Source organism: Oncorhynchus kisutch, linkage group LG27, assembly GCF_002021735.2.
Source record: "Oncorhynchus kisutch isolate 150728-3 linkage group LG27, Okis_V2, whole genome shotgun sequence".
Taxonomy (NCBI): Eukaryota; Metazoa; Chordata; class Actinopteri; order Salmoniformes; family Salmonidae; genus Oncorhynchus; species Oncorhynchus kisutch.
This window is the reverse complement of record NC_034200.2, coordinates 37,765,540-37,792,679: the sequence shown is the minus strand read 5'-3', so window position 1 is coordinate 37,792,679 and position 27,140 is coordinate 37,765,540. Positions and strand designations below refer to the sequence as shown.

General features: G+C 41.7%; 16 non-coding genes across 16 annotated transcripts; all 16 read right to left on the bottom strand.

Moving 5' to 3' along the window:
- Positions 1–75: 75 nt before the first annotated feature.
- Positions 76–157, bottom strand: trnas-uga (transfer RNA serine (anticodon UGA)). Its single transcript has one exon. It is a non-coding gene; the product is annotated as a tRNA-Ser (tRNA).
- Positions 158–9,545: 9,388 nt separating this feature from the next.
- trnas-uga (transfer RNA serine (anticodon UGA)) lies at positions 9,546–9,627 on the bottom strand. The gene has a single exon. It is a non-coding gene; the product is annotated as a tRNA-Ser (tRNA).
- A 964-nt stretch (positions 9,628–10,591) lies between these two features.
- trnas-uga (transfer RNA serine (anticodon UGA)) lies at positions 10,592–10,673 on the bottom strand. Its single transcript has one exon. It is a non-coding gene; the product is annotated as a tRNA-Ser (tRNA).
- A 1,110-nt stretch (positions 10,674–11,783) lies between these two features.
- On the bottom strand, positions 11,784–11,865 carry trnas-uga (transfer RNA serine (anticodon UGA)). Its single transcript has one exon. It is a non-coding gene; the product is annotated as a tRNA-Ser (tRNA).
- A 957-nt stretch (positions 11,866–12,822) lies between these two features.
- Positions 12,823–12,904, bottom strand: trnas-uga (transfer RNA serine (anticodon UGA)). The gene has a single exon. It is a non-coding gene; the product is annotated as a tRNA-Ser (tRNA).
- A 1,110-nt stretch (positions 12,905–14,014) lies between these two features.
- Positions 14,015–14,096, bottom strand: trnas-uga (transfer RNA serine (anticodon UGA)). The gene has a single exon. It is a non-coding gene; the product is annotated as a tRNA-Ser (tRNA).
- A 963-nt stretch (positions 14,097–15,059) lies between these two features.
- On the bottom strand, positions 15,060–15,141 carry trnas-uga (transfer RNA serine (anticodon UGA)). Its single transcript has one exon. It is a non-coding gene; the product is annotated as a tRNA-Ser (tRNA).
- A 1,111-nt stretch (positions 15,142–16,252) lies between these two features.
- Positions 16,253–16,334, bottom strand: trnas-uga (transfer RNA serine (anticodon UGA)). The gene has a single exon. It is a non-coding gene; the product is annotated as a tRNA-Ser (tRNA).
- Positions 16,335–17,301: 967 nt separating this feature from the next.
- trnas-uga (transfer RNA serine (anticodon UGA)) lies at positions 17,302–17,383 on the bottom strand. Its single transcript has one exon. It is a non-coding gene; the product is annotated as a tRNA-Ser (tRNA).
- Positions 17,384–19,241: 1,858 nt separating this feature from the next.
- Positions 19,242–19,323, bottom strand: trnas-uga (transfer RNA serine (anticodon UGA)). Its single transcript has one exon. It is a non-coding gene; the product is annotated as a tRNA-Ser (tRNA).
- A 1,110-nt stretch (positions 19,324–20,433) lies between these two features.
- trnas-uga (transfer RNA serine (anticodon UGA)) lies at positions 20,434–20,515 on the bottom strand. The gene has a single exon. It is a non-coding gene; the product is annotated as a tRNA-Ser (tRNA).
- A 967-nt stretch (positions 20,516–21,482) lies between these two features.
- On the bottom strand, positions 21,483–21,564 carry trnas-uga (transfer RNA serine (anticodon UGA)). Its single transcript has one exon. It is a non-coding gene; the product is annotated as a tRNA-Ser (tRNA).
- A 1,110-nt stretch (positions 21,565–22,674) lies between these two features.
- trnas-uga (transfer RNA serine (anticodon UGA)) lies at positions 22,675–22,756 on the bottom strand. Its single transcript has one exon. It is a non-coding gene; the product is annotated as a tRNA-Ser (tRNA).
- Positions 22,757–23,723: 967 nt separating this feature from the next.
- trnas-cga (transfer RNA serine (anticodon CGA)) lies at positions 23,724–23,805 on the bottom strand. Its single transcript has one exon. It is a non-coding gene; the product is annotated as a tRNA-Ser (tRNA).
- Positions 23,806–24,915: 1,110 nt separating this feature from the next.
- On the bottom strand, positions 24,916–24,997 carry trnas-uga (transfer RNA serine (anticodon UGA)). Its single transcript has one exon. It is a non-coding gene; the product is annotated as a tRNA-Ser (tRNA).
- Positions 24,998–25,965: 968 nt separating this feature from the next.
- trnas-cga (transfer RNA serine (anticodon CGA)) lies at positions 25,966–26,047 on the bottom strand. The gene has a single exon. It is a non-coding gene; the product is annotated as a tRNA-Ser (tRNA).
- Between the last annotated feature and the right edge of the window lie 1,093 nt (positions 26,048–27,140).

Sequence of the window (27,140 nt, the reverse complement as noted above, 5' to 3'; positions counted from 1 at the left end):
ACAAGTCCACAGATTAAGGACATTATCCATATCAACTCCCCAATGACATGTCGCAAATAAAGACTGGTTTGTCAAAGCTGTGAGCAGGGTTCGAACTTGCGCGGGGAGACCCCATTGGATTTCAAATCCAACGCCTTAACCTCTCGGCCATCACAGCTTCTCCTTTTACCTAAGATGCCTTAACCAGTCCGCTATCTCGTTCTGTCCATTTTACCTCTAAAATGACCATAATATCGCTATTGAAGAGCCTACTTTAAATGTTTGTCATGGAAGATAAATTCTGAGCACTTGAATCAAAGGACATGTCCACGCATTATCCATATCAAGTCCCCAATGATCAGTAACAAATAAAGACTGGATTGTCAAAGCGCTGCGCGCAGGGTTCAAAACTGCACTGGGCGAACCCAATGGATTTCGAGGTCAACGATTTAACCACTCTGCAATCACAGCTTGCTGAGTTAGCTCACACAAGGACAAAAGTTTCCAAATGCCTAGTTGAAATATTTTTCAAGTAAAATAAGCCATTTTGTGAGCACTTCAATCGTTAGACGAGCCCATAAAGTAAGGACAATTTAAATTCAGAGGAGACAGATCCAATTACTAAAGGTCTACTTTATCATCACCCTGTAAAAACTGTAAAGGGAGAACATATTGGATTTGGATTCCAATGCTTAAACCACTTGGCCATCGCAGCAGTAGGAATCTAAGGAAAGTGATGAGGAGAAAGCAGAAGTGGGCTATACGCTTCGAGCAAGGTAAGAACATGGGTGGGGAGACCCCATTGAAATTCAGGTCCAACGTCTAAAGAACTCGGCCATTGCAGCTGTTGGAATGCAAGTAAAGGGATTGGGATTTGGAAACAGACATCATTGGTGCAAAATGGTCAACTTGATGGCACGACATATTGATTTTATTGCGCCAAGTAACCTCGGTCCTTTCCAAAGCTGTGAAGGTTGGAAGTTTACTGTGCAAGTTAAACAACTATGTGCAGAGAAAGTACAGGTGGACTATTCACTGAGAATAAGATTTTAAAAAGAGCAGGGAGACGCAATTGGGTTTCAAGTCTGAGGACTTAACCACTTGGCTCTGTAGAGAAATGCTATTTCTTATGTAGGTGACCAAACTATTGTTAAGGGGGGGCTACAACTCAGAGTTGAGCCTGTGGGGTCCCCTACAGGATAGCTCCCGCATTACACTAATGGCCAAAACCAGCGCACACACACATGATCTCCGTTGTAGCTGAACGTTGAATGCCCGAAGAGGATTCTACGATGACGGACAGACTACTGAGCCAATGGCGGAAGACTACAGACTACACCCCAGCTGAACCAATCCAAAGATCCGATCTTCCAGAATCAACCTACTTTCTTTTCTATATAATAGTGGTGTACTGATTGTAACGGTCTCTTCTTCGTCTGCGCTTCCGTACGAACCAGCGGGAGAGCCGTAATTACGCTGTTCTAGATATCTTCACTCTGAATAAACTGTAGCTTGTCATACAATTTACCACCTTGTCTGAATCGATCCTTGACCGACTCGTCCGTCTACATATCCAAATTCTAACAGAAATGGTAGCAGAGTATAGTTTACTAACGATCCAGTCGAAGTGAGTTGATTTGGGTGTGGGGAGGGGCGAGTTGGTGAAAGGACGATTCATTAAATAAATAAGAAAGACGGGTGAAGACTTTCGGGGGAGGGCAACAATTCTGCTCAACTCGGAAAACTGATTACAAGGTGCACCATAAAAAAATAAGGTAAGCAAAAGCCTGTTAAATCAAACTTTGCATATTGTCGTAAAGTCTGTCCAAATTTTATCAGTTTTTCCGAGTAAGTATGAATTCTTGTGTAAATTTATAATTTGCTGACGAGTCGAAATAACAGTGTATGTGAACATATGTAGTAACGAACCGGCGACGGCCGGTGTGATTTAAATCATTGATGAGATATCAGTAAGGGGATAGCTAATTACTATTCATTAAATCTGGCGCCGAGGGGACAAATTGTAATTTTGGGACCCGTGACCCGGTCAGCACAGTCTGCTAGCTTTCAATGATGGGTGATCACTGTTTTGTCTTTGATAGTTCCGATAGGGGTCGGGAATAGAGATCAGTAGGGGATAGCTAATTACTATTCATTAAATCTGCAGCCGAGGGGACAAATTGTAATTTTGGGACCCGTGACCCGGTATGGTTCAGTCTGATAGAGATTCACCGATAGGGGTCGGACATGTGTAATAATTCTGATAGGGGTCAGCTCGATAGGGATCAGGAATAGAGATCAGTAGGGGATAGCTAATTACTATTCATTAACTCTGGCGCCGAGGGGACAAATTGTAATTTTGGGACCCGTGACCCGGTCAGCACAGTCTGATATAAATTCACTGATAAGGATCGGCTTTCAGGGGTCAGAGATATAACGTGCTGTTTTGTCTTGTTTTGTCTATTTGTAACTGTTTATGTTATGTTATGTTAAAATGCAATGTGGTTGTAATTGTTTCCATTAAGATTGTTGGTGGTTAGATAGAGGGAGAGAGAGATAATTATAATAAGGGATATTGGATAAATCCGAAACTTCTATATTGTACCTATGTACCTATGTTAATAGGTACATGTAAGAATGTATAATCAGGAATGAAATGACTGATGTATAATTGAAATAATATCTGAATATAATATTTAAATATTGAGACTAAATAGTCGAATAGATCCCTTGGTTGTGCACTCCATAATGCTATACAAACCCATGCGTTTTTTCTCAACCTGAATATACGAAGGAGAAGCTCTGAGATAAGGCAGAGTACGAGCAATAGTGTCTCTTCGAATACATCGTGGGTATTAATCAACGTCGGGCGAAGTATATGCTAACTATATTCAGATAGAAGGAGAGAATTTCGATTAAAACTACGATTAAATTCCGATTGAATTAAATTAAATTACGTTTAAAGCAAATTCACAATGGCGACTCCCAATACTCCAAAGCTGAGGTTTAATGAGTTCCTAGAACAAAAAATTGAATATAGATCAGGGGGAAAGGAACGATGGACGCCTATAAAGAAAGTTTGGGAGGGATTGAAGTTAAAATGGACACAAGCAGGTTATCTAGGGGGTGGCCGCCAACAGGGGCCCAGCTGAAAACAATGGAATGTGAGTTGAGAGGGACGTAGCAGGAGGCCAGAGACAAGGAAGTTGAAAGAAATAAAAGCCATGTATTTAAGAACCAAGGGACCAAACAGAGAATGAACAGAAGGCGGGGCCATTGCGTCTCCCACTGGTCTGCTTACTGGCGTAAATGAAGATTTGTAAGAATCAAATCCTGTGCATGAAACACGCTTGATATTCAGTCAGGGACTAATATCGATATGAATGAGGTCCGGGACAAAGCGAGTGTGGTACATTAGGTGTTTCAGTTGGAGCTGGAACCGGTGAGAATGTTGAAAAAGTCGCAGGCTTGCTGATGAGAGTTATATCATAGAATATTGAGGGGGGTGCATGACTGTTGGAAAGAGTGTTAAACTCTATTAACGCAAAATTCTTTTTGCGGATTTATATTATGAGGTTTGAACTATACTAATGTTGTAGAATTACATAATCAACATCTGAACATACTTACGTTAAACATTAATTGAGCCACTGAGTAATAGATAAGCTGTACACTAGGTACGGGGCGAAGGGTGTGGTCGATGTAAGACGGGAGTGGTGTTCTAACCAAATTATTTAGTTATTTTAATTCATTTACACAAGTACTTCCCGGGTATTGATTTTGGTTTGATTGTTCAGATAACATCATTGAAATTAAACAGGAGGTCAAGGTATACTAACATTAGAATCTGTTTTCATTATGGAGAACAATGAAAGGCCCGCAGAGTGGATTGCAGGCTGAGGTTTTTATGTTAAAGGGACAGTGCACATTTATCACAGTTGTGTGTGTCTGTCTAATGGCTGGGTATTTAAGAAGTATTTTGGGGAGACAATTTGGAGAAACACGAATAAGACATGAAACATCGAGACAAATTATTTGAGTTTGAGGGGATTATCATAATTTTTAGGTTTTGTTTTTGTAGTAAATGTTTGGGTTAAGGGGATTTCCATGTTCCCAGAGACATGATATTTTAAAGAGGCACGCTCACATATGGAACCTTTATGAGTTTTTTATTTTATGAGTTTTAATTACACAAGTAATTTTTATTTTATTTTAAGGATAAAGGGTTCTTTAATATGTCTAATATGGTATGGAACACGAATGTGGGGGGATGGTGTAACCCGTGACCGGATTTCATGGCTCTCTCGGGTGGTCTGATCAGCCACAAGGGGGTGCCATTTGAATAATACATTTGTGGTCATGGGTAATACTGTTTAAAAAAAAAAAAAAAAAAAAAAAAAATTAATTTGTTTTTTAAGGTAACTTAATTATAGTGGAGTTTACTTAACCTATATAAAGACTTTAGTAATTGCCACCATAGACATGTTTTTCAAAAAAAAAAAATCCATGAGTTTAGATAAAGCCAAACAGTGGGACATTTAGTTAAAATGTGGAAACATGGGAAAAGGCAGACAGATGAGCCCTCCCCCGCACTGCAGAGACCTTGATGGTTGGAGAGCAGAGAGGAGAAGTTTTAGAAGGGAGCCAGGACGAGCAAAGATAACGGAGTGTGTAGATAACAGTCACTGAGTGGAGACAAAAGGGAGAATTGGACATGTGGGAAATTTAAAGGGGCGCTCCTACATGATAATGTCAGAACAGAAGGATAATATACTAATCTTACCTAAGTCATTATTTAGAGTAGGTAAGGTTGTTACCTGGGCATAGCCAGGTATCAAAAGGGGGATAGGTAAATTGTGGTCTAGGATAGGATGGGGCCTATTGGATAAGAAACTAATATTTTTAAAAATGTAGTTAACAAATGGGCATAGAAGTTAAAGATAGAATCAGATAAAACATGAGAAACTGTTTGTTAACCAAGCCTGTATGTCAAGCATTTTATGCATTATAGGTGAACTGCAGGTGAAGTCACTCAATCCAGTCCCAGAGGCTTGTTGGGGGGACCATACCAAGGTCTCCTGGTGACAGCTAGCTGAAAGAGCTACCCGGATTCATATCGCACGGTGGGAGGGTAAGACACACTGACACTATCGAACAATAAACAGTGTTCGAGAGGAGAACTGGAATTAACAGAATTCCGGGGGCCATCTCTCGAATGAAGAAAATCCTCCCTGTCCTGTCACCCCTGTTTTTGTTCATAGAAGTGAAGATGTGTCTGGCTCTTGCTAAGTGATGTGTTCTCGGGGAAAGGGTGGGGCTTCACATGGAAGCTGTTTGTCTGAGCTGTCTTATCGTGGGTGACATCCCAAATAACACAGCTCCGGATGAATCAGTACCCGAAGCCTCAGCTGGTTTGACCACCCTGGCTCACGGGTTGACAAAAAACACTGGGGTGGATACTTCTCTGATTAATGGGGTTTGATAGTATGTTTAGAAAATGGGGAAAATATTATGATCACTGTATTATGGGCTACATTCACCTGTGACTGTTTTAGTTTTATGGGGCTGTTGTCTAACTCCCTGTGTATGAGGCCTTATTTCCAGGACTCTGGAGAAAACGATGGAAATCGATGGTGATGTACCAGCGGATTCCAGGTTCTGACCCGTGGAATGCTGAATGTATGTCTACAGAACAAGTGGACGAAAATTATAAATGAAATTATATTAAATTGGGAGGGTGTCCGTATGGGGATTACAGGATAACCGACTTGGGACAGTTCTGGGATTGGAAGAGAGGGTATCCTTAAAGCAGAGGGGATCCCACAAAGGTGGATAGGTTTTCCATGATATGGGAAAACCTGGGAGCACTGTTGAACTTTGTAAAGGTGATGAAATCCTACTAACCATCAAAACTATTAAGCTCTCTGATGCAGGCACTTACACCCTCGGACTACAAAGGACCGGGACAGACACGATGGGTGTGTTTCCTATTAAGGTGCTGCCAAAACCAGAGGTCCCAGATGAACCAGGGCCAGACACATTCCTCTACCACCCCTGGACCGAACCTGCCACCACTGTGTTAAAAATCCCATTCAGGTAATTAATGTTAGACTATTCAGCTATTGATCAATTAGGCACTGAGACTGGTGTTATTGGTAGGGACAATTTGTGGCTTTCTTATGAGGTACAGTTAAGACCCTGAAAAGAAAGGACTACATGAGTTACATGAAACATTGGTCATGATAGACCTGTTCTGGCTACACACCCATTTGCTATAGGAGAAGGAGAGGGGTGGTTGTGTATTCTGAGAGGTTTTTACCTGGTTGAGGCCAATTCAACTCTCTGTTCCTCTTTGAGCCTTGTGTTTCCTACAGTACCTCCTCATCGGGCCCCTTGGGGTGTTGAGGCATATGGGGGCAATTACAGTTGCATCACGGGTACAGGTAATGGCATTGATTATGGGAGATTGCCTGAAGCTGATTGCAGTAGTAACATAACCATTAATTCCACTTGGCCAGTTACAGGCCTAAACCAAACTAGTGGTCTGGCTGATGTGTGGTGGATCTGTGGACCCAAAAGAGTGCTGAGACTCATTCTTAGAGGAGACTGGCAAGGTACGTGTGCTCTGACCAGTTTGATAATTCCACTGACCATTGTTGATGTTACTGCTGAACAGTTGTTGGGTTCTGTATCCAGGGGACCTGAAAACATTCCATCCCATGGGAGACATAGAAGTAGTGCTCCATGGACAGAGGATGTAGTTGACATACACACTAACCTGTTGGGAGTGCCGGTGGGGGTTCCTCATGAGCTTCAGGCCTTGGGCAGGAATGATGGATTATAGGTCCAGCCATAGTGGATGCAAGACAGACTGCATGGATTCATTACATCTACTATGATCAACAGCGTTTTGTTAATTACCCCCGTGATGCACTCACTGGTATGTCTGAACAGTTTGAGGCCACATCTAGGGTTGCCAGACAGAATAGACCTGCTTTGGATATGCTTCTTGCCAGTCAGGGGGGCGTATGCAAGATGTTCGGTGAACAATGTTGCACGTATATTCCTAATAACACCAGTCCAGATGGTAGTATATCTAAGGCCCTTAGTGGGCTTGATGCACTATCTGCTGAGATGAGGACCATGGCGGGGGTGGAGGAGTCTGGCCTGTTCTCTTGAGTGGGAGCCTGGTTTTGGTAAGTACACTAGAATGGTGGTTACTGGATTTCTGACCCTTATTTTTGTTATTTGACGTGTTGTGCTGCTTGCATCATACCGTGTTTCAAGAAGTCTGTTACAGATGTGGTGAAGGCTTCAGGCATGATGATGCCTTTGCTTGATGCTCCAGTTGGAGATGCTGATACTGAAGCATGCTTTCAGGGGAGGATGAGACTGACTGAGGATGACCCATGGTATGCTGTGGGTGAGGTAGTAGAATAAATCTTACACCACCACAGTTCCTTGTTATACATCTTTATGATGGGTTTTCTTTCCAGTATGTTTGTTCTCCCTGTTAAGGTTTTGAGTCCCTGGGTGGCATGAAGCCCAACTGGTGCAGGATAGGAGTAGCTGAGAGGACCAGATGGTTTATAATAATGCTTTGCTTTGTTTTACTCTGTTTTCCATGACCAAAGTTTTATCTGGTATCTTACATGTCAATAAACAAAGTGTTATCCTTTTTTTTTTGTTCTGTTTTTGAATGAGCTGTTCTCTTTTGACATGAAGGTATTATAAACTCTGTGACTGTTATATGATTCATTGCTGAATTTTTGTTCACACCCTTGGGGGTGTGAAAAAGAGGGATTATTGGTTCCTGTGTTTTACATTATAGCCATTACCATATATATGATTGAATATTATCTGCTGTTGGCTTGTGTTGATGTATGCAAGTGTTATGCAACATAGCTGACTTGAAACATTGTTAAAAGTGTCAGGGCCAGGGGACTTTCTCATGCTGGAAAAATACAGAAGGGAGGGCACATTCAGAGCGTGGGGTTGCGAGAAAAAGCGTTTTTTTGTTAGATAACAGGAGCCAGGTGCGTGATAACGGTATGGAGCATGAGCGCCTGGCTGCAACTTCTCTTATGACATTCCAGAATCGCATTGCAGTAGATATGCTACTGGAGGAGAAAGGTGGAGCTTGTACTATGTTTGGTGAACAGTGTTGCACTTTCATCCCTAGTAACACAGCCTCCGATGGTAGCTTGACCATGGCCCTAGAAGGTTTGAGGACGCTTAATGGTAAAATGAAATCTCATTCTGGGATGGATACCTCGATGTGGGACTCGTGGATGAGTGCGTTTGGTAAATATAAAACCCTGGTGTCCTCCATTTTGGTATCCATTTCGGTGTTCGCTGCCATTTTAGTTCTCTGTGGATGCTGTTGCATTCCATGCATCCGTTCCCTTGCCACTAGGGTTATCTCTAGAGCCATTGACCCTTCCTCCCCTTCCCAGATGTTTCCTCTGCTGGATAAAGACCTACTTGAATTCGAGGCCTATTAGATTTACATTATATCTGCTGTTGCCTTATGGGTATGTATGTGTTATGCAAGTGGATCATTCCGCCTGACTTGCCTAGTTTAAGTCACATCTCTTTGGAGATGTGAAGAGAGGGAATCACAACTTTTTCCTGCGGGAAAAAGTTGGCTTATGTAGACAAGCATTTTACTTTTATTTTGAGCTTGTTCTCCGCTCTGTTAAATGAGGGTTGTAAGTTCCTAGGTGGCTGGTAGCCAACTTAGTACATAGTGGGATTGAATGGAGAACATGATGTAATACATATATATCTATTTCTGTTTAAAACCGTGCCTTATTTCATAGTCCCCTTGGGAGAAGTTTCTCTTTGTGTCTGGATCCAGTTAGGTTGTGTCACGTCTCTGGTGAGACGTGAAGAGAGGGTTTTGTAGAGAAATGCTATTTCTTATGTAGGTGACCAAACTATTGTTAAGGGGGGGGCTACAACTCAGAGTTGAGCCTGTGGGGTCCCCTACAGGATAGCTCCCGCATTACACTAATGGCCAAAACCAGCGCACACACACATGATCTCCGTTGTAGCTGAACGTTGAATGCCCGAAGAGGATTCTACGATGACGGACAGACTACTGAGCCAATGGCGGAAGACTACAGACTACACCCCAGCTGAACCAATCCAAAGATCCGATCTTCCAGAATCAACCTACTTTCTTTTCTATATAATAGTGGTGTACTGATTGTAACGGTCTCTTCTTCGTCTGCGCTTCCGTACGAACCAGCGGGAGAGCCGTAATTACGCTGTTCTAGATATCTTCACTCTGAATAAACTGTAGCTTGTCATACAATTTACCACCTTGTCTGAATCGATCCTTGACCGACTCGTCCGTCTACATATCCAAATTCTAACAGCTCTCAGATTTTCCATCGCAAATCTAACACAAACAACAGTATCTGTAGTGAAGAGCCTATTTGAACTGTTTGTCAAGGCAGATATATTCTGAGCACTTGAATCAAAGGACAAGTCCATGCATTAAGCACATTATCCATATCAAGTCACCAAGGATATGTAAAAATAGAAATGGTGTGTCATAGCGCTGTGAGCAGGGTTTGAAACTGCGCGGGGAGACCCCATTGGATTTCAAGTCCAACGCCTTAAACACTCGGCCATCGCAGCTTGCTATGTTAACTACCAGGCCTTAACCAGTCATTTATCTCATTCTGTCAGTTTTACTTCTGTAAAGACGAGACTGTCTACTGAAGAGCCTATTTGAACTGTTTTTCAAGGCATACATATTCTGAGCACTTGAATCAAAGGACAAGTCTATGCATTAAGCAATTCATCAATATCAAGTCACCAATGCTATTTTACAAATAAAGACTGGTTTGTCAATGCGATGCGAGCAGTTTTAAAAACTGTATGGGGAGACAACACTGGAGTTCATTTGCAAAGCTTAAACCACTTGGCCATCGCAGCAGTATGAATCTAAGCAAAGTGATGAGGAGAAAGAACAAGTGGGCTATTCGCTTCAAGCAATGTTAAAACATGGGTGGGGAGACCCCATTGAAATTCTGGTCCAACGTCTAAAGAATCGGCCATTGCAGCTGTTGGAATGCAAGTAAAGGGATTAGGATTTGGAAACAGACATCATTGGTGTAAAATGGTAAACATCATGGCCCGACATATTGATCTTTTTACCCCAAATCACTTATTAACCACTCGGCCATCACAACTTTCTCAATTAGCTCACACAAAGACAAAAGTATTCTGAGCACTTGAATCACTGGACAAGTCCATGTCTTAAAGAGATTATCCATATCAAGTCACCAAGGATATGTTCAAAATACTGGTATGTCATAGCACTGCGAGCAGATTTCAACCCTGCGCAAGAAGACAACATTGGATTTCAAGTTCAAAGCCTTAACCACTATGCCATCTAAACTTACTCTGTTACCTTGCAGTCCTTAACAGCTCGACTATCTCACAACCAGAAGGATCTGTTCTGAAGAGCCTGTTTGAACTCTTTGTCTTAGAAGATATATTCTGAGCACCTGAATCAAAGGACAAGTCCACAGATTAAGGACATTATCCATATCAACTCCCCAATGACATGTCGCAAATAAAGACTGGTTTGTCAAAGCGCTGTGAGCAGGGTTCGAACTTGTGCGGGGAGACCCCATTGGATTTCAAATCCAACGCCTTAACCTCTCGGCCATCACAGCTTCTCCTTTTACCTAAGATGCCTTAACCAGTCCGCTATCTCGTTCTGTCCATTTTACCTCTAAAATGACCATAATATCGCTATTGAAGAGCCTACTTTAAATGTTTGTCATGGAAGATAAATTCTGAGCACTTGAATCAAAGGACATGTCCACGCATTATCCATATCAAGTCCCCAATGATCAGTAACAAATAAAGACTGGATTGTCAAAGCGCTGCGCGCAGGGTTCAAAACTGCACTGGGCGAACCCAATGGATTTCGAGGTCAACGATTTAACCACTCTGCAATCACAGCTTGCTGAGTTAGCTCACACAAGGACAAAAGTTTCCAAATGCCTAGTTGAAATATTTTTCAAGTAAAATAAGCCATTTTGTGAGCACTTCAATCGTTAGACGAGCCCATAAAGTAAGGACAATTTAAATTCAGAGGAGACAGATCCAATTACTAAAGGTCTACTTTATCATCACCCTGTAAAAACTGTAAAGGGAGAACATATTGGATTTGGATTCCAATGCTTAAACCACTTGGCCATCGCAGCAGTAGGAATCTAAGGAAAGTGATGAGGAGAAAGCAGAAGTGGGCTATACGCTTCGAGCAAGGTAAGAACATGGGTGGGGAGACCCCATTGAAATTCAGGTCCAACGTCTAAAGAACTCGGCCATTGCAGCTGTTGGAATGCAAGTAAAGGGATTGGGATTTGGAAACAGACATCATTGGTGCAAAATGGTCAACTTGATGGCACGACATATTGATTTTATTGCGCCAAGTAACCTCGGTCCTTTCCAAAGCTGTGAAGGTTGGAAGTTTACTGTGCAAGTTAAACAACTATGTGCAGAGAAAGTACAGGTGGACTATTCACTGAGAATAAGATTTTAAAAAGAGCAGGGAGACGCAATTGGGTTTCAAGTCTGAGGACTTAACCACTTGGCTCTCAGATTTTCCATCGCAAATCTAACACAAACAACAGTATCTGTAGTGAAGAGCCTATTTGAACTGTTTGTCAAGGCAGATATATTCTGAGCACTTGAATCAAAGGACAAGTCCATGCATTAAGCACATTATCCATATCAAGTCACCAAGGATATGTAAAAATAGAAATGGTGTGTCATAGCGCTGTGAGCAGGGTTTGAAACTGCGCGGGGAGACCCCATTGGATTTCAAGTCCAACGCCTTAAACACTCGGCCATCGCAGCTTGCCATGTTAACTACCAGGCCTTAACCAGTCATTTATCTCATTCTGTCAGTTTTACTTCTGTAAAGACGAGACTGTCTCCTGAAGAGCCTATTTGAACTGTTTTTCAAGGCATACATATTCTGAGCACTTGAATCAAAGGACAAGTCTATGCATTAAGCAATTCATCAATATCAAGTCACCAATGCTATTTTACAAATAAAGACTGGTTTGTCAATGCGATGCGAGCAGTTTTAAAAACTGTATGGGGAGACAACACTGGAGTTCATTTGCAAAGCTTAAACCACTTGGCCATCGCAGCAGTATGAATCTAAGCAAAGTGATGAGGAGAAAGAACAAGTGGGCTATTCGCTTCAAGCAATGTTAAAACATGGGTGGGGAGACCCCATTGAAATTCTGGTCCAACGTCTAAAGAATCGGCCATTGCAGCTGTTGGAATGCAAGTAAAGGGATTAGGATTTGGAAACAGACATCATTGGTGTAAAACATGATGGCCCGACATATTGATCTTTTTACGCCAAATCACTTATTAACCACTCGGCCATCACAACTTTCTCAATTAGCTCACACAAAGACAAAAGTATTCTGAGCACTTGAATCACTGGACAAGTCCATGTCTTAAAGAGATTATCCATATCAAGTCACCAAGGATATGTTCAAAATACTGGTATGTCATAGCACTGCGAGCAGATTTCAACCCTGCGCAAGAAGACAACATTGGATTTCAAGTTCAAAGCCTTAACCACTCTGCCATCTAAACTTACTCTGTTACCTTGCAGTCCTTAACAGCTCGACTATCTCACAACCAGAAGGATCTGTTCTGAAGAGCCTGTTTGAACTCTTTGTCTTAGAAGATATATTCTGAGCACCTGAATCAAAGGACAAGTCCACAGATTAAGGACATTATCCATATCAACTCCCCAATGACATGTCGCAAATAAAGACTGGTTTGTCAAAGCGCTGTGAGCAGGGTTCGAACTTGCGCGGGGAGACCCCATTGGATTTCAAATCCAATGCCTTAACCTCTCGGCCATCACAGCTTCTCCTTTTACCTAAGATGCCTTAACCAGTCCGCTATCTCGTTCTGTCCATTTTACCTCTAAAATGACCATAATATCGCTATTGAAGAGCCTACTTTAAATGTTTGTCATGGAAGATAAATTCTGAGCACTTGAATCAAAGGACATGTCCACGCATTATCCATATCAAGTCCCCAATGATCAGTAACAAATAAAGACTGGATTGTCAAAGCGCTGCGCGCAGGGTTCAAAACTGCACTGGGCGAACCCAATGGATTTCGAGGTCAACGATTTAACCACTCTGCAATCACAGCTTGCTGAGTTAGCTCACACAAGGACAAAAGTTTCCAAATGCCTAGTTGAAATATTTTTCAAGTAAAATAAGCCATTTTGTGAGCACTTCAATCGTTAGACGAGCCCATAAAGTAAGGACAATTTAAATTCAGAGGAGACAGATCCAATTACTAAAGGTCTACTTTATCATCACCCTGTAAAAACTGTAAAGGGAGAACATATTGGATTTGGATTCCAATGCTTAAACCACTTGGCCATCGCAGCAGTAGGAATCTAAGGAAAGTGATGAGGAGAAAGCAGAAGTGGGCTATACGCTTCGAGCAAGGTAAGAACATGGGTGGGGAGACCCCATTGAAATTCAGGTCCAACGTCTAAAGAACTCGGCCATTGCAGCTGTTGGAATGCAAGTAAAGGGATTGGGATTTGGAAACAGACATCATTGGTGCAAAATGGTCAACTTGATGGCACGACATATTGATTTTATTGCGCCAAGTAACCTCGGTCCTTTCCAAAGCTGTGAAGGTTGGAAGTTTACTGTGCAAGTCAAACAACTATGTGCAGAGAAAGTACAGGTGGACTATTCACTGAGAATAAGATTTTAAAAAGAGCAGGGAGACGCAATTGGGTTTCAAGTCTGAGGACTTAACCACTTGGCTCTCAGATTTTCCATCGCAAATCTAACACAAACAACAGTATCTGTAGTGAAGAGCCTATTTGAACTGTTTGTCAAGGCAGATATATTCTGAGCACTTGAATCAAAGGACAAGTCCATGCATTAAGCACATTATCCATATCAAGTCACCAAGGATATGTAAAAATAGAAATGGTGTGTCATAGCGCTGTGAGCAGGGTTCGAACCTGCGCGGGGAGACCCCATTGGATTTCAAGTCCAACGCCTTAACCACTCGGCCATCGCAGCTTGCTATGTTAACTACCAGGCCTTAACCAGTCATTTATCTCATTCTGTCAGTTTTACTTCTGTAAAGACGAGACTGTCTACTGAAGAGCCTATTTGAACTGTTTTTCAAGGAATACATATTCTGAGCACTTGAATCAAAGGACAAGTCTATGCATTAAGCAATTCATCAATATCAAGTCACCAATGCTATTTTACAAATAAAGACTGGTTTGTCAATGCGATGCGAGCAGTTTTAAAAACTGTATGGGGAGACAACACTGGAGTTCATTTGCAAAGCTTAAACCACTTGGCCATCGCAGCAGTATGAATCTAAGCAAAGTGATGAGGAGAAAGAACAAGTGGGCTATTCGCTTCAAGCAATGTTAAAACATGGGTGGGGAGACCCCATTGAAATTCTGGTCCAACGTCTAAAGAATCGGCCATTGCAGCTGTTGGAATGCAAGTAAAGGGATTAGGATTTGGAAACAGACATCATTGGTGTAAAATGGTAAACATGATGGCCCAACATATTGATCTTTTTACGCCAAATCACTTATTAACCACTCGGCCATCACAACTTTCTCAATTAGCTCACACAAAGACAAAAGTATTCTGAGCACTTGAATCACTGGACAAGTCCATGTCTTAAAGAGATTATCCATATCAAGTCACCAAGGATATGTTCAAAATACTGGTATGTCATAGCACTGCGAGCAGATTTCAACCCTGCGCAAGAAGACAACATTGGATTTCAAGTCCAAAGCCTTAACCACTCTGCCATCTAAACTTACTCTGTTACCTTGCAGTCCTTAACAGCTCGACTATCTCACAACCAGAAGGATCTGTTCTGAAGAGCCTGTTTGAACTCTTTGTCTTAGAAGATATATTCTGAGCACCTGAATCAAATGACAAGTCCACAGATTAAGGACATTATCCATATCAACTCCCCAATGACATGTCGCAAATAAAGACTGGTTGTCAAAGCACTGTGAGCAGGGTTCGAACCTGCGCGGGGAGACCCCATTGGATTTCAAATCCAACGCCTTAACCTCTCGGCCATCACAGCTTCTCCTTTTACCTAAGATGCCTTAACCAGTCCGCTATCTCGTTCTTATCCATTTGACCTCTAAAATGACCATAATATCGCTATTGAAGAGCCTACTTTAAATGTTTGTCATGGAAGATAAATTCTGAGCACTTGAATCAAAGGACATGTCCACGCATTATCCATATCAAGTCCCCAATGATCAGTAACAAATAAAGACTGGATTGTCAAAGCGCTGCGAGCAGGGTTCAAAACTGCACTGGGCGAACCCAATGGATTTCGAGGTCAACGATTTAACCACTCTGCAATCACAGCTTGCTGAGTTAGCTCACACAAGGACAAAAGTTTCCAAATGCCTAGTTGAAATATTTTTCAAGTAAAATAAGCCATTTTGTGAGCAGTTCAATCGTTAGACGAGCCCATAAAGTAAGGACAATTTAAATTCAGAGGAGACAGATCCAATTACTAAAGGTCTACTTTATCATCACCCTGTAAAAACTGTAAAGGGAGAACATATTGGATTTGGATTCCAATGCTTAAACCACTTGGCCATCGCAGCAGTAGGAATCTAAGGAAAGTGATGAGGAGAAAGCAGAAGTGGGCTATACGCTTCGAGCAAGGTAAGAACATGGGTGGGGAGACCCCATTGAAATTCAGGTCCAACGTCTAAAGAACTCGGCCATTGCAGCTGTTGGAATGCAAGTAAAGGGATTGGGATTTGGAAACAGACATCATTGGTGCAAAATGGTCAACTTGATGGCACGACATATTGATTTTATTGCGACAAGTAACCTCGGTCCTTTCCAAAGCTGTGAAGGTTGGAAGTTTACTGTGCAAGTCAAACAACTATGTGCAGAGAAAGTACAGATGGACTATTCACTGAGAATAAGATTTTAAAAAGAGCAGGGAGACGCAATTGGGTTTCAAGTCTGAGGACTTAACCACTTGGCTCTCAGATTTTCCATCGCAAATCTAACACAAACAACAGTATCTGTAGTGAAGAGCCTATTTGAACTGTTTGTCAAGGCAGATATATTCTGAGCACTTGAATCAAAGGACAAGTCCATGCATTAAGCACATTATCCATATCAAGTCACCAAGGATATGTAAAAATAGAAATGGTGTGTCATAGCGCTGTGAGCAGGGTTCGAACCTGCGCGGGGAGACCCCATTGGATTTCAAGTCCAACGCCTTAACCACTCGGCCATCGCAGCTTGCTATGTTAACTACCAGGCCTTAACCAGTCATTTATCTCATTCTGTCAGTTTTACTTCTGTAAAGACGAGACTGTCTACTGAAGAGCCTATTTGAACTGTTTTTCAAGGAATACATATTCTGAGCACTTGAATCAAAGGACAAGTCTATGCATTAAGCAATTCATCAATATCAAGTCACCAATGCTATTTTACAAATAAAGACTGGTTTGTCAATGCGATGCGAGCAGTTTTAAAAACTGTATGGGGAGACAACACTGGAGTTCATTTGCAAAGCTTAAACCACTTGGCCATCGCAGCAGTATGAATCTAAGCAAAGTGATGAGGAGAAAGAACAAGTGGGCTATTCGCTTCAAGCAATGTTAAAACATGGGTGGGGAGACCCCATTGAAATTCTGGTCCAACGTCTAAAGAATCGGCCATTGCAGCTGTTGGAATGCAAGTAAAGGGATTAGGATTTGGAAACAGACATCATTGGTGTAAAATGGTAAACATGATGGCCCGACATATTGATCTTTTTACGCCAAATCACTTATTAACCACTCGGCCATCACAACTTTCTCAATTAGCTCACACAAAGACAAAAGTATTCTGAGCACTTGAATCACTGGACAAGTCCATGTCTTAAAGAGATTATCCATATCAAGTCACCAAGGATATGTTCAAAATACTGGTATGTCATAGCACTGCGAGCAGATTTCAACCCTGCGCAAGAAGACAACATTGGATTTCAAGTCCAAAGCCTTAACCACTCTGCCATCTAAACTTACTCTGTTACCTTGCAGTCCTTAACAGCTCGACTATCTCACAACCAGAAGGATCTGTTCTTCTGAAGAGCCTGTTTGAACTCTTTGTCTTAGAAGATATATTCTGAGCACCTGAATCAAAGGACAAGTCCACAGATTAAGGACATTATCCATATCAACTCCCCAATGACATGTCGCAAATAAAGACTGGTTTGTCAAAGCGCTGTGAGCAGGGTTCGAACCTGCGCGAGAAGACCCCAAAGGATTTCAAAACCAACGCCTTAACCTCTCGGCCATCACAGCTTCTCCTTTTACCTGAGATGCCTTAACCAGTCCGCTATCTCGTTCTGTTCATTTTACCTCTAAAATTACCATAATATCGCTATTGAAGAGCCTACTTTAAATGTTTGTCATGGAAGATAAATTCTGAGCACTTGAATCAAAGGACATGTCCACGCATTATCCATATCAAGTCCCCAATGATCAGTAACAAATAAAGACTGGATTGTCAAAGCGCTGCGCGCAGGGTTCAAAACTGCACTGGGCGAACCCAATGGATTTCGAGGTCAACGATTTAACCACTCTGCAATCACAGCTTGCTGAGTTAGCTCACACAAGGACAAAAGTTTCCAAATTCCTAGTTGAAATATTTTTCAAGTAAAATAAGCCATTTTGTGAGCACTTCAATTGTTAGACGAGCCCATAAAGTAAGGACAATTTAAATTCAGAGGAGACAGATCCAATTACTAAAGGTCTACTTTATCATCACCCTGTAAAAACTGTAAAGGGAGAACATATTGGATTTGGATTCCAATGCTTAAACCACTTGGCCATCGCAGCAGTAGGAATCTAAGGAAAGTGATGAGGAGAAAGCAGAAGTGGGCTATACGCTTCGAGCAAGGTAAGAACATGGGTGGGGAGACCCCATTGAAATTCAGGTCCAACGTCTAAAGAACTCGGCCATTGCAGCTGTTGGAATGCAAGTAAAGGGATTGGGATTTGGAAACAGACATCATTGGTGCAAAATGGTCAACTTGATGGCACGACATATTGATTTTATTGCGCCAAGTAACCTCGGTCCTTTCCAAAGCTGTGAAGGTTGGAAGTTTACTGTGCAAGTTAAACAACTATGTGCAGAGAAAGTACAGGTGGACTATTCACTGAGAATAAGATTTTAAAAAGAGCAGGGAGACGCAATTGGGTTTCAAGTCTGAGGACTTAACCACTTGGCTCTCAGATTTTCCATCGCAAATCTAACACAAACAACAGTATCTGTACTGAAGAGCCTATTTGAACTGTTTTTCAAGGAATACATATTCTGAGCACTTGAATCAAAGGACAAGTCTATGCATTAAGCAATTCATCAATATCAAGTCACCAATGCTATTTTACAAATAAAGACTGGTTTGTCAATGCGATGCGAGCAGTTTTAAAAACTGTATGGGGAGACAACAATGGAGTTCATTTGCAAAGCTTAAACCACTTGGCCATCGCAGCAGTATGAATCTAAGCAAAGTGATGAGGAGAAAGAACAAGTGGGCTATTCGCTTCAAGCAATGTTAAAACATGGGTGGGGAGACCCCATTGAAATTCTGGTCCAACGTCTAAAGAATCGGCCATTGCAGCTGTTGGAATGCAAGTAAAGGGATTAGGATTTGGAAACAGACATCATTGGTGTAAAATGGTAAACATGATGGCCCGACATATTGATCTTTTTACGCCAAATCACTTATTAACCACTCGGCCATCACAACTTTCTCAATTAGCTCACACAAAGACAAAAGTATTCTGAGCACTTGAATCACTGGACAAGTCCATGTCTTAAAGAGATTATCCATATCAAGTCACCAAGGATATGTTCAAAATACTGGTATGTCATAGCACTGCGAGCAGATTTCAACCCTGCGCAAGAAGACAACATTGGATTTCAAGTCCAAAGCCTTAACCACTCTGCCATCTAAACTTACTCTGTTACCTTGCAGTCCTTAACAGCTCGACTATCTCACAACCAGAAGGATCTGTTCTGAAGAGCCTGTTTGAACTCTTTGTCTTAGAAGATATATTCTGAGCTCCTGAATCAAAGGACAAGTCCACAGATTAAGGACATTATCCATATCAACTCCCCAATGACATGTCGCAAATAAAGACTGGTTTGTCAAAGCGCTGTGAGCAGGGTTCGAACCTGCGCGAGAAGACCCCAAAGGATTTCAAAACCAACGCCTTAACCTCTCGGCCATCACAGCTTCTCCTTTTACCTGAGATGCCTTAACCAGTCCGCTATCTCGTTCTGTTCATTTTACCTCTAAAATTACCATAATATCGCTATTGAAGAGCCTACTTTAAATGTTTGTCATGGAAGATAAATTCTGAGCACTTGAATCAAAGGACATGTCCACGCATTATCCATATCAAGTCCCCAATGATCAGTAACAAATAAAGACTGGATTGTCAAAGCGCTGCGCGCAGGGTTCAAAACTGCACTGGGCGAACCCAATGGCTTTCGAGGTCAACGATTTAACCACTCTGCAATCACAGCTTGCTGAGTTAGCTCACACAAGGACAAAAGTTTCCAAATTCCTAGTTGAAATATTTTTCAAGTAAAATAAGCCATTTTGTGAGCACTTCAATTGTTAGACGAGCCCATAAAGTAAGGACAATTTAAATTCAGAGGAGACAGATCCAATTACTAAAGGTCTACTTTATCATCACCCTGTAAAAACTGTAAAGGGAGAACATATTGGATTTGGATTCCAATGCTTAAACCACTTGGCCATCGCAGCAGTAGGAATCTAAGGAAAGTGATGAGGAGAAAGCAGAAGTGGGCTATACGCTTCGAGCAAGGTAAGAACATGGGTGGGGAGACCCCATTGAAATTCAGGTCCAACGTCTAAAGAACTCGGCCATTGCAGCTGTTGGAATGCAAGTAAAGGGATTGGGATTTGGAAACAGACATCATTGGTGCAAAATGGTCAACTTGATGGCACGACATATTGATTTTATTGCGCCAAGTAACCTCGGTCCTTTCCAAAGCTGTGAAGGTTGGAAGTTTACTGTGCAAGTTAAACAACTATGTGCAGAGAAAGTACAGGTGGACTATTCACTGAGAATAAGATTTTAAAAAGAGCAGGGAGACGCAATTGGGTTTCAAGTCTGAGGACTTAACCACTTGGCTCTCAGATTTTCCATCGCAAATCTAACACAAACAACAGTATCTGTAGTGAAGAGCCTATTTGAACTGTTTGTCAAGGCAGATATATTCTGAGCACTTGAATCAAAGGACAAGTCCATGCATTAAGCACATTATCCATATCAAGTCACCAAGGATATGTAAAAATAGAAATAGTGTGTCATAGCGCTGTGAGCAGGGTTCGAACCTGCGCGGGGAGACCCCATTGGATTTCAAGTCCAACGCCTTAACCACTCGGCCATCGCAGCTTTCTATGTTAACTACCAGGCCTTAACCAGTCATTTATCTCATTCTGTCAGTTTTACTTCTGTAAAGACGAGACTGTCTACTGAAGAGCCTATTTGAACTGTTTTTCAAGGAATACATATTCTGAGCACTTGAATCAAAGGACAAGTCTATGCATTAAGCAATTCATCAATATCAAGTCACCAATGCTATTTTACAAATAAAGACTGGTTTGTCAATGCGATGCGAGCAGTTTTAAAAACTGTATGGGGAGACAACACTGGAGTTCATTTGCAAAGCTTAAACCACTTGGCCATCGCAGCAGTATGAATCTAAGCAAAGTGATGAGGAGAAAGAACAAGTGGGCTATTCGCTTCAAGCAATGTTAAAACATGGGTGGGGAGACCCCATTGAAATTCTGGTCCAACGTCTAAAGAATCGGCCATTGCAGCTGTTGGAATGCAAGTAAAGGGATTAGGATTTGGAAACAGACATAATTGGTGTAAAATGGTAAACATGATGGCCCGACATATTGATCTTTTTACGCCAAATCACTTATTAACCACTCGGCCATCACAACTTTCTCAATTAGCTCACACAAAGACAAAAGTATTCTGAGCACTTGAATCACTGGACAAGTCCATGTCTTAAAGAGATTATCCATATCAAGTCACCAAGGATATGTTCAAAATACTGGTATGTCATAGCACTGCGAGCAGATTTCAACCCTGCGCAAGAAGACAACATTGGATTTCAAGTCCAAAGCCTTAACCACTCTGCCATCTAAACTTACTCTGTTACCTTGCAGTCCTTAACAGCTCGACTATCTCACAACCAGAAGGATCTGTTCTTCTGAAGAGCCTGTTTGAACTCTTTGTCTTAGAAGATATATTCTGAGCACCTGAATCAAAGGACAAGTCCACAGATTAAGGACATTATCCATATCAACTCCCCAATGACATGTCGCAAATAAAGACTGGTTTGTCAAAGCGCTGTGAGCAGGGTTCGAACCTGCGCGAGAAGACCCCAAAGGATTTCAAAACCAACGCCTTAACCTCTCGGCCATCACAGCTTCTCCTTTTACCTGAGATGCCTTAACCAGTCCGCTATCTCGTTCTGTTCATTTTACCTCTAAAATTACCATAATATCGCTATTGAAGAGCCTACTTTAAATGTTTGTCATGGAAGATAAATTCTGAGCACTTGAATCAAAGGACATGTCCACGCATTATCCATATCAAGTCCCCAATGATCAGTAACAAATAAAGACTGGATTGTCAAAGCGCTGCGTGCAGGGTTCAAAACTGCACTGGGCGAACCCAATGGATTTCGAGGTCAACGATTTAACCACTCTGCAATCACAGCTTGCTGAGTTAGCTCACACAAGGACAAAAGTTTCCAAATTCCTAGTTGAAATATTTTTCAAGTAAAATAAGCCATTTTGTGAGCACTTCAATTGTTAGACGAGCCCATAAAGTAAGGACAATTTAAATTCAGAGGAGACAGATCCAATTACTAAAGGTCTACTTTATCATCACCCTGTAAAAACTGTAAAGGGAGAACATATTGGATTTGGATTCCAATGCTTAAACCACTTGGCCATCGCAGCAGTAGGAATCTAAGGAAAGTGATGAGGAGAAAGCAGAAGTGGGCTATACGCTTCGAGCAAGGTAAGAACATGGGTGGGGAGACCCCATTGAAATTCAGGTCCAACGTCTAAAGAACTCGGCCATTGCAGCTGTTGGAATGCAAGTAAAGGGATTGGGATTTGGAAACAGACATCATTGGTGCAAAATGGTCAACTTGATGGCACGACATATTGACTTTATTGCGCCAAGTAACCTCGGTCCTTTCCAAAGCTGTGAAGGTTGGAAGTTTACTGTGCAAGTCAAACAACTATGTGCAGAGAAAGTACAGGTGGACTATTCACTGAGAATAATATTTTAAAAAGAGCAGGGAGACGCAATTGGGTTTCAAGTCTGAGGACTTAACCACTTGGCTCTCAGATTTTCCATCGCAAATCTAACACAAACAACAGTATCTGTAGTGAAGTGCCTATTTGAACTGTTTGTCAAGGCAGATATATTCTGAGCACTTGAATCAAAGGACAAGTCCATGCATTAAGCACATTATCCATATCAAGTCACCAAGGATATGTAAAAATAGAAATGGTGTGTCATAGCGCTGTGAGCAGGGTTCGAACCTGCGCGGGGAGACCCCATTGGATTTCAAGTCCAACGCCTTAACCACTCGGCCATCGCAGCTTGCTATGTTAACTACCAGGCCTTAACCAGTCATTTATCTCATTCTGTCAGTTTTACTTCTGTAAAGACGAGACTGTCTACTGAAGAGCCTATTTGAACTGTTTTTCAAGGAATACATATTCTGAGCACTTGAATCAAAGGACAAGTCTATGCATTAAGCACTTCATCAATATCAAGTCACCAATGCTATTTTACAAATAAAGACTGGTTTGTCAATGCGATGCGAGCAGTTTTAAAAACTGTATGGGGAGACAACACTGGAGTTTATTTGCAAAGCTTAAACCACTTGGCCATCGCAGCAGTATGAATCTAAGCAAAGTGATGAGGAGAAAGAACAAGTGGGCTATTCGCTTCAAGCAATGTTAAAACATGGGTGGGGAGACCCCATTGAAATTCTGGTCCAACGTCTAAAGAATCGGCCATTGCAGCTGTTGGAATGCAAGTAAAGGGATTAGGATTTGGAAACAGACATCATTGGTGTAAAATGGTAAACATGATGGCCCGACATATTGATCTTATTACGCCAAATCACTAATTAACCACTCGGCCATCACAACTTTCTCAATTAGCTCACACAAAGACAAAAGTATTCTGAGCACTTGAATCACTGGACAAGTCCATGTCTTAAAGAGATTATCCATATCAAGTCACCAAGGATATGTTCAAAATACTGGTATGTCATAGCACTGCGAGCAGATTTCAACCCTGCGCAAGAAGACAACATTGGATTTCAAGTCCAAAGCCTTAACCACTCTGCCATCTAAACTTACTCTGTTACCTTGCAGTCCTTAACAGCTCGACTATCTCACAACCAGAAGGATCTGTTCTTCTGAAGAGCCTGTTTGAACTCTTTGTCTTAGAAGATATATTCTGAGCACCTGAATCAAAGGACAAGTCCACAGATTAAGGACATTATCCATATCAACTCCCCAATGACATGTTGCAAATAAAGACTGGTTTGTCAAAGCGCTGTGAGCAGGATTCGAACCTGCGCGGGGAGAACCCATTGGATTTCGAATCCAACGACTTAACCTCTCGGCCATCACAGCTTCTCCTTTTACCTAAGATGCCTTAACCAGTCCGCTATCTCGTTCTGTCCATTTTACCTCTAAAATGACCATAATATCGCTATTGAAGAGCCTACTTTAAATGTTTGTCATGGAAGATAAATTCTGAGCACTTGAATCAAAGGACATGTCCACGCATTATCCATATCAAGTCCCCAATGATCAGTAACAAATAAAGACTGGATTGTCAAAGCGCTGCGCGCAGGGTTCAAAACTGCACTGGGCGAACCCAATGGATTTCGAGGTCAACGATTGAACCACTCTGCAATCACAGCTTGCTGAGTTAGCTCACACAAGGACAAAAGTTTCCAAATGCCTAGTTGAAATATTTTTCAAGTAAAATAAGCCATTTTGTGAGCACTTCAATCGTTAGACGAGCCCATAAAGTAAGGACAATTTAAATTCAGAGGAGACAGATCCAATTACTAAAGGTCTACTTTATCATCACCCTGTAAAAACTGTAAAGGGAGAACATATTGGATTTGGATTCCAATGCTTAAACCACTTGGCCATCGCAGCAGTAGGAATCTAAGGAAAGTGATGAGGAGAAAGCAGAAGTGGGCTATACGCTTCGAGCAAGGTAAGAACATGGGTGGGGAGACCCCATTGAAATTCAGGTCCAACGTCTAAAGAACTCGGCCATTGCAGCTGTTGGAATGCAAGTAAAGGGATTGGGATTTGGAAACAGACATCATTGGTGCAAAATGGTCAACTTGATGGCACGACATATTGATTTTATTGCGCCAAGTAACCTCGGTCCTTTCCAAAGCTGTGAAGGTTGGAAGTTTACTGTGCAAGTCAAACAACTATGTGCAGAGAAGGTACAGGTGGACTATTCACTGAGAATAATATTTTTAAAAGAGCAGGGAGACGCAATTGGGTTTCAAGTCTGAGGACTTAACCACTTGGCTCTCAGATTTTCCATCGCAAATCTAACACAAACAACAGTATCTGTACTGAAGAGCCTATTTGAACTGTTTGTCAAGGCAGATATATTCTGAGCACTTGAATCAAAGGACAAGTCCATGCATTAAGCACATTATCCATATCAAGTCACCAAGGATATGTAAAAATAGAAATGGTGTGTCATAGCGCTGTGAGCAGGGTTCGAACCTGCGCGGGGAGACCCCATTGGATTTCAAGTCCAACGCCTTAACCACTCGGCCATCGCAGCTTGCTATGTTAACTACCTAGGCCTTAACCAGTCATTTATCTCATTCTGTCAGTTTTACTTCTGTAAAGACGAGACTGTCTACTGAAGAGCCTATTTGAACTGTTTTTCAAGGAATACATATTCTGAGCACTTGAATCAAAGGACAAGTCTATGCATTAAGCACTTCATCAATATCAAGTCACCAATGCTATTTTACAAATAAAGACTGGTTTGTCAATGCGATGCGAGCAGTTTTAAAAACTGTATGGGGAGACAACACTGGAGTTTATTTGCAAAGCTTAAACCACTTGGCCATCGCAGCAGTATGAATCTAAGCAAAGTGATGAGGAGAAAGAACAAGTGGGCTATTCGCTTCAAGCAATGTTAAAACATGGGTGGGGAGACCCCATTGAAATTCTGGTCCAACGTCTAAAGAATCGGCCATTGCAGCTGTTGGAATGCAAGTAAAGGGATTAGGATTTGGAAACAGACATCATTGGTGTAAAATGGTAAACATGATGGCCCGACATATTGATCTTATTACGCCAAATCACTAATTAACCACTCGGCCATCACAACTTTCTCAATTAGCTCACACAAAGACAAAAGTATTCTGAGCACTTGAATCACTGGACAAGTCCATGTCTTAAAGAGATTATCCATATCAAGTCACCAAGGATATGTTCAAAATACTGGTATGTCATAGCACTGCGAGCAGATTTCAACCCTGCGCAAGAAGACAACATTGGATTTCAAGTCCAAAGCCTTAACCACTCTGCCATCTAAACTTACTCTGTTACCTTGCAGTCCTTAACAGCTCGACTATCTCACAACCAGAAGGATCTGTTCTTCTGAAGAGCCTGTTTGAACTCTTTGTCTTAGAAGATATATTCTGAGCACCTGAATCAAAGGACAAGTCCACAGATTAAGGACATTATCCATATCAACTCCCCAATGACATGTTGCAAATAAAGACTGGTTTGTCAAAGCGCTGTGAGCAGGATTCGAACCTGCGCAGGGAGAACCCATTGGATTTCGAATCCAACGACTTAACCTCTCGGCCATCACAGCTTCTCCTTTTACCTAAGATGCCTTAACCAGTCCGCTATCTCGTTCTGTCCATTTTACCTCTAAAATGACCATAATATCGCTATTGAAGAGCCTACTTTAAATGTTTGTCATGGAAGATAAATTCTGAGCACTTGAATCAAAGGACATGTCCACGCATTATCCATATCAAGTCCCCAATGATCAGTAACAAATAAAGACTGGATTGTCAAAGCGCTGCGCGCAGGGTTCAAAACTGCACTGGGCGAACCCAATGGATTTCGAGGTCAACGATTGAACCACTCTGCAATCACAGCTTGCTGAGTTAGCTCACACAAGGACAAAAGTTTCCAAATGCCTAGTTGAAATATTTTTCAAGTAAAATAAGCCATTTTGTGAGCACTTCAATCGTTAGACGAGCCCATAAAGTAAGGACAATTTAAATTCAGAGGAGACAGATCCAATTACTAAGGTCTACTTTATCATCACCCTGTAAAAACTGTAAAGGGAGAACATATTGGATTTGGATTCCAATGCTTAAACCACTTGGCCAATCGCAGCAGTAGGAATCTAAGGAAAGTGATGAGGAGAAAGCAGAAGTGGGCTATACGCTTCGAGCAAGGTAAGAACATGGGTGGGGAGACCCCATTGAAATTCGGTCCAACGTCTAAAGAACTCGGCCATTGCAGCTGTTTGGAATGCAAGTAAAGGGATTGGGATTTGGGAAACAGACATCATTGGTGCAAAATGGTCAACTTGATGGCACGACATATTGATTTTATTGCGCCAAGTAACCTCGGTCCTTTCCAAAGCTGTGAAGGTGGAAGTTTACTGTGCAGTCTAAACAACTATGGCAGAGAAGTACAGGTGGACTATTCACTGAGAATAATATTTTAAAAGAGCAGGGAGACGCAATTGGGTTTTCAAGTCTGAGGACTTAACCACTTGGCTCTCAGATTTTCCATCCAAAATCTAACACAAACAACAGTATCGTAGCTGAAGAGCCTATTTGAACTGTTGTCAAGAGCAGATTAATTTCTGAGCACTTGAATCAAAGGACAAGTCATGCATTAAGACATTATCCATATCAAGTCACCAAGGATATGTAAAAATAGAA